General features: G+C 38.6%; 1 long non-coding RNA gene across 1 annotated transcript; it reads left to right on the forward strand.

Annotated features, from left to right (window-relative positions):
* LOC120436253 lies at positions 1-4337 on the forward strand. The gene is made up of 2 exons (XR_005610278.1): positions 1-632; positions 3923-4337. It is a non-coding gene; the product is annotated as an uncharacterized LOC120436253 (long non-coding RNA).
* Positions 4338-7290: the final 2953 nt, after the last annotated feature.

The raw sequence follows: 7290 nt of genomic DNA on the forward strand, positions 1-7290 counted from the left end.
AACTAGAATTAGGAGGAACAATTATGAACAACTAAACTTCCTGAGCATTTTGTGCATCTAGTGAGGCGTTAAAGCTTAAATACCAATGCCCTTTAACATCAATTATGAAACCTTGTTTTGTTTTATTTTGATGTTTACCTTGTTAAGTTAGTAAGAGCTGTTGGGCCATTTTTTTCTATAAATAAAGAGACTGGTATAGGACCAGCATGCACTGGGGTGGGCCTTTTTTTTTTTTTTTTTTCAGAGCAGGAGAAACAGCAGGAAGTAACAAAAAATGGATCTTGTTATTGCTTGCCAAACTGGATGAATAAACTATAAAAACGCAACTTTCAAGTTTAGACAGTGGACTTCTTTTCCCTGCGTACAAAATAGTATCTCAGTGCAGCAGTGGCTTGTGGACTTTTAATTGTGGGATGTTTGGTTTGTCAAACAAAAGGAATTGCCACTACACAAAGTAAAAAACCCGCCCCGTGGACCAAAGGAATAATCCTTAATTAATGGATATGTTGGATATATGGATTTCAGGGATCACTGTTGAACTCGAACAAAAGTTACTGGATCGTCTTTGTAATAATCCAGACGGATTTGGTGCTTGAGGCCTGGATCAACATGTCAATCGTTCATCAAAACTGGTGAGTGATAATATTGTTTAACAGTGAAGCTAGAAGACATTATTTCACTACAAAGCTATTTCACTACAAAGACTGATGAACTAAGTTGTACTAAATTGGATCGCTAATTGAAACATGCCAACGCTTGTTGTGGAAATGTTTGCTCACTGCAATCAGCAGGTAAATGGATGTCATGTTTGTGTGCTTTATGCTGTGGATTCTCAATGTGCTGTGCATCTTTGGAATGTTTGAAATAATTCAAAAGAACAATAAAAATGTCAGATACTAAAAGTAAACAAGAGGATGACACTCAGATGCAAGCAGAGAAAAGAAGCATCAAATTTACGCCCAAAGGTTTGGATTTGTATATAAAGACATGCCAAGAAAAGCGGAGTTCAACGTATAAGCAAGCATCCAAGTACATGGGGAAAATTTCCTCGTTAATGACCTCACATGAGAATGTTAAGGAAGTGTCTTCTGAATTTGGGATGTTTATTAAATGCTATCAAGATGCAACCGCTTTGCAAGAATCTATTTTAAGTTTGCCACTGCCAGAAGATGAAGTGAAAAGGCAAACCGCACATTTTCAGTCTAAGGTGATAGCATTCTCTGTTTTTTATGGACAATGTAAAGGTTTGGTTGCAGGAAGCAGGCGAGCCGTATACTGAACAAAACAATACTGCTCATGATGATCGAGTTGTTGAAAATTTGTTGAATAAATCCTGAAGACAGCGTCTCTAATATCTCAAGCGTAACGGCACCTTCAAAAACATTTTCACAGCAAAGTCGAATTTCATCGACGCCTTCTGCACCAGGGCCGTGCAGATACATTTAAAGGGGCGGGTGCTCAAAGTTAAAAAGGGGCACATTGAACACCTGGTACATGTGTTAATGTTACCTGTGCTCTTTGTAATCCAGCTGGTGAGGGATCCACTGCCTTTAGTAGCCTCACACAGCTCCTTTTGTCACTGTTCCTCCTCATGTCTTTACCAGGCATGTCTGGACAATGTTATATCATCAGTAATAATTTAAAAAATCTATACACATAAAACACACACATGCACACACAGTGACATTTTAGACCTTCTTCAGAATACTGTATATACTATGGCCACAAGTTTCCATCATGGTGCTGATCTAGAAGCCTTCCCTTATTATTTATTACTAGAGCTACAATAATAAAGCAATGAGAAAAAAAAAGTAATAAATATGAAATAATGTATTTATGATGATTCCATTTGTTTTACTATCCACTCTGTGCAGAGAGACAGCTTATTCAATTTTTAAACTGTAGAGATACAATAATTTTACTGCTGTAAAATCAGCATGTTGTCATATTTAAAATATAAATCGAATATAATCTGTTTCTTAATGTATGTTCTTTAACCTCCTAAGACCCAAACTCTTCCACGGCATGCATTTTTAATTTCTCTTTGACATTTGGGCTGATTGGGACCCGATGAATGTAAAAACAAAGAATTACCAGATTTTTTTTTTTACCTGATTTTTGTTTCTAGGAAAAATGAGAGCCACATATGAGGATATTCATTTGAAATTTTGATAGAACAGTAGCAGTATAATGTCCTCGTAAGTGGATATCAGGCCCTTGTAGAGCAAAATTGAGTATTTTGGTCTAAATAACCCAAAATGTGATGTCCACATATGTGGACGCCAGGTCCTAGGAGGTTAAAATAAATATCATATTTAAATATCATAATTATAATAATGCATAATTATGTGGACATGCATATTAGAAACTTTTTAGTGAAATGTAAGTCCTCCAGAAAGGCAGGAAAAGCCCTGTAACTTACTCTGCCTCTCTTCCTCCTTCCATCTCCTCATCTCATCTATCACTCTCCACTTGCTGTCCATCTAAGAACAAGACACAATTTGCTATTGCATTAATCTATTATTTAACTGTCCAAACTTAAAAACTCTCACACCTAATCCATAATAAAGTAATGATAGAAAATGTTATCGAAACATTCTTAAGAGGCATGTCTGGACTGCGTTATATCATGAGAAATAATTAAAAAAAAAATCTATATACATAAAACACACACACGCACAGTGACATTTTAGACCTTCCTCAGAATACTGTATATACTATGGCCACAAGTTTCCATCATGGAGCTGATCCAGAATCCTTCCCTTATTATTTATTCCTAGTGCTATAATAATAAAGTAAAAAGAATACAAAAATAAATAATAAATATAAAATAATGTATGTTTGACTATCCACTCTCTACAGGCAGAAAGTTTATTAAATGTTTAAATTGCAGAGATACAATAATTTTACTGCTGTATGAGCATTTTGTCATATTTAAAATATAAATCTAATATAATCTGTTTCTTAAAGTATGTTCTTCAAAATATTACATCATTTTTAGTGAAATATAAGCCCTCCTGAAAGGCAGGAAAAGCCCTGTAACTTACTTTAAAACTAAATATGTTCACTAAAACGGTTGACAGAGCTACAGACACATGACACCATTACCCAGTGAGCTAGCAGCTATGACCAGCACTACTTGTGCAGTTAATAAAAGGACAGGCAAAGTTTGTCGCGCTGTTACACACACAGCACTCTCATTTGTTTAGTCAGTTGCCACAAGAAAACTTACCAACGTGTACATAATAAGCTAATACTCCTGTGTGCTATAGAATACAGTGTACGCTGTACACCTACTTACTGGTTTTGTCGCATCAGTCTGTGTCACTGAGTTAATTTGTGTTTCTCCTACAGCTCCGGACCGCAAAAAATGCGCGTGCTCTTTGTGAGGTCGTTCCCGGCTCGTAACCAGCGCGCTCTGCCGTCAAGGGCGATCATTGGTTAATGGTCATCATGTGACTGATGCATCATGTCACTGATGATCCTGTTATTTAGCAAAACTGTGATTAATAGTTAAATGTTATTGTTGAGGGGCACGGACAGGACTCCGCACGCACACACACATTAAAAAAAAAAAACATTTAAAAAAATCGCCTCAACAAAAGGGCACTTTGGGCACCCATCAGGAAAGGGTTGGGTGCTCAAGCCCCTCCCGCCCCCTCCTCTGCACGTGCCTGCCCGTCATGTCTGATTACTCCCAGCTGTGCCCTCCTTCTGTGTCTCATTCCCTCGTTATCCTTCTGTGTATTTAAACCTTGTGTCTGCCTCTGTTAGTTGCTGGTTCGTCTGCGTATCTTCCTCCATTGTCTCTCCCCGTGTCTCCCCGCGTCACCCTGCATCTCTGTTTCTGTTAGTTTTCCCAGTTTAGGTTTTGCTTAGTTTTCATGCTCACCCTCGCCATTTCTGTTTGTATCATCATCAGATGAATAAACTCACTTGCATCTGAGCTGCCTGCTTAAAGGGTCCTTTTAGTGATGGTGAGATCAAGCCTTGTGATGAACTGAAGCTTTCCATCCAACCTGTCGACTCATGGTTCGAAGCATTGTGATGATTCATTGGCTCTACTGCGCCATCAAGTGGACGACTGAAGTCAAATACGCTCAATGATTATAATGAGGTGATGTGTAAATCTTTAAACTTAATAAATAAATTGTTTTCATGGTTATTTATCCCGAATATTGTCTCAGTATGTCTGATACAAAAGAGAAAGTGGAAACTATCAGGACAGTGTTTTGGTATGATTGTGAAACTGTGTAATCATGGTTATGTACATCTGGATAATGACACAAACTAGTGTGTGATGCTTCACTTTTTAATAAACTGAAAGACAAATCAGATTATAAGATCGGTGTTGTTGTTTATTTATATTATGGTACTTATCATTTGTGATATTTATGACTGTGTGCATACTTTATTAGGAGAGGTGAGATCTACAGGGAGTGCAGAATTATTAGGCAAGTTGTATTTTTGAGGAATAATTTTATTATTGAACAACAACCATGTTCTCAATGAACCCAAAAAACTCATTAATATCAAAGCTGAATGTTTTTGGAAGTAGTTTTTAGTTTTAGCTATTTTAGGGGGATATCTGTGTGTGCAGGTGACTATTACTGTGCATAATTATTAGGCAACTTAACAAAAAACAAATATACCCATTTCAATTATTTATTTTTACCAGTGAAACCAATATAACATCTCCACATTCACAAATATACATTTCTGACATTCAAAAACAAAACAAAAACAAATCAGCGACCAATATAGCCACCTTTCTTTGCAAGGACACTCAAAAGCCTGCCATCCATGGATTCTGTCAGTGTTTTGATCTGTTCACCATCAACATTATCGTGCAGCAGCAACCACAGCCTCCCAGACACTGTTCAGAGAGGTGTACTGTTTTCCCTCCTTGTAAATCTCACATTTGATGATGGACCACAGGTTCTCAATGGGGTTCAGATCAGGTGAACAAGGAGGCCATGTCATTAGTTTTTCTTCTTTTATACCCTTTCTTGCCAGCCACGCTGTGGAGTACTTGGACGCGGAGGTGATGGAGCATTGTCCTGCATGAAAATCATGTTTTTCTTGAAGGATGCAGACTTCTTCCTGTACCACTGCTTGAAGAAGGTGTCTTCCAGAAACTGGCAGTAGGACTGGGAGTTGAGCTTGACTCCATCCTCAACCCGAAAAGGCCCCACAAGCTCATCTTTGATGATACCAGCCCAAACCAGTACTCCACCTCCACCTTGCTGGCGTCTGAGTCGGACTGGAGCTCTCTGCCCTTTACCAATCCAGCCACGGGCCCATCCATCTGGCCCATCAAGACTCACTCTCATTTCATCAGTCCATAAAACCTTAGAAAAATCAGTCTTGACATATTTCTTGGCCCAGTCTTGACGTTTCACCTTGTGTGTCTTGTTCAGTGGTGGTCGTCTTTCAGCCTTTCTTACCTTGGCCATGTCTCTGAGTATTGCACACCTTGTGCTTTTGGGCACTCCAGTGATGTTGCAGCTCTGAAATATGGCCAAACTGGTGGCAAGTGGCATCTTGGCAGCTGCACGCTTGACTTTTCTCAGTTCATGGGCAGTTATTTTGCGCCTTGGTTTTTCCACATGCTTCTTGCGACCCTGTTGACTATTTTGAATGAAACGCTTGATTGTTCGATGATCACGCTTCAGAAGCTTTGCAATTTTAAGACTGCTGCATCCCTCTGCAAGATATCTCACTATTTTGGACTTTTCTGAGCCTGTCAAGTCCTTCTTTTGACCCATTTTGCCAAAGGAAAGGAAGTTGCCTAATAATTATGCACACCTGATATAGGGTGTTGATGTCATTAGACCACACCCCTTCTCATTACAGAGATGCACATCACCTAATATGCTTAATTGGTAGTAGGCTTTCGAGCCTATACAGCTTGGAGTAAGACAACATGCATGAAGAGGATGATGTGGACAAAATACTCATTTGCCTAATAATTCTGCACTCCCTGTAAATGTTGCCAGACAGGGGAAAATCTTCTCTTCCTTGCTGGTTCCATCGAAGAAGAAATGCTCAAGTAAGTATGTAACTGGGACGTAATCCAATTCCACAACACAATGTGATGGGGGAATCAGCTGTGTTTTGCTGCCCAATTTATTTCGAATCTGGCGGTACGGACTGCCCGCGAGGCCTCGAACGTCACTGCATACGTAATCAAAGCAAAGTAATCAAAGCAAGCCTCGATACGCGCTCCACAAAAACTAGCCCGAGATTACCCGACACACGCTTCAAAGCTTCGACACACAGGACACATCACTAGGCCCTTTAATAATTTACACACGGCTTGCCCCGCAAACCGTGACACATATAAATGCAGCACTTTTCATATTTGACAATAGATTTTGAAAGCACAAGACAAATCACAAACTGTTTTAATTTAGGTCTTTCTTTTTATTTTGTTTTATTTTTCAGTTGTTGATTTTATGGTGATGTGATGCTAAATTACATATTTTTAAGATTCAGTTGAATTTAAGAATTTTAATATAGCATCAAACAATCTCCTCAAGTTGTTTTATACTGTAAGATAAAGACCCTACAGTAGCAGCAAAAAAACCCTCATAAATTATTAATCCCTTATGAGCAAGCACTGGGCGACAGTGGGGAGGAAAAACTACCTTTAGCAGGAAGAAACCTCCGGCAGAACCAGGCTCAGGAAGGGACGGCCATCTGCCACGGCCGGTGGTGGGTGAGGGTAAAGATAATATGAGGAGACAAGATGAAGAATATTACTTTACATCATATTTTTATATTGAAACAACATAATTTACAGTGTAAATTATTATAATTTACACATTTTACAGTGTAAGAATAATAATTTGTGCTTGACAGGAACAAACACTTTTAATTTAATTGTCTCATGATTAAATTTCATTGCAGCCTGTTGCTTGTTACAGTGTTTCTGCCTAATATTTAACTGAATGGTCAGTGTAGATTTAAATCATCAATGGTAGGCTTCTTCAGTTCCAAAGGAGCCTCTTGCAATAAGAGGTGAAACATCCTGATCTTCTTTTCTATTCTTTTTTATGGGGGCTTCAGAAATGACTCCATCGATTAAAGAGCCAGTATGATGTTTAATTAGCTCATTTAAAGTCTCCAGTTAGTTTTTAAGAATGTTTTCAGTCGATATCACGATTTCCTTACATTACAGAAACCTTATTGTCTGCTGCTGCAGCAAAACAGTCGCCCTACAGATGAGAAAAACTGACATATGCGACTTGGTTTCTTGGGTAGTTTGGCTGCTTCCTCTATGAAACT

The sequence above is a fragment of the Oreochromis aureus genome, linkage group 23 (assembly GCF_013358895.1).
Source record: "Oreochromis aureus strain Israel breed Guangdong linkage group 23, ZZ_aureus, whole genome shotgun sequence".
NCBI classification, from domain to species: domain Eukaryota; kingdom Metazoa; phylum Chordata; class Actinopteri; order Cichliformes; family Cichlidae; genus Oreochromis; species Oreochromis aureus.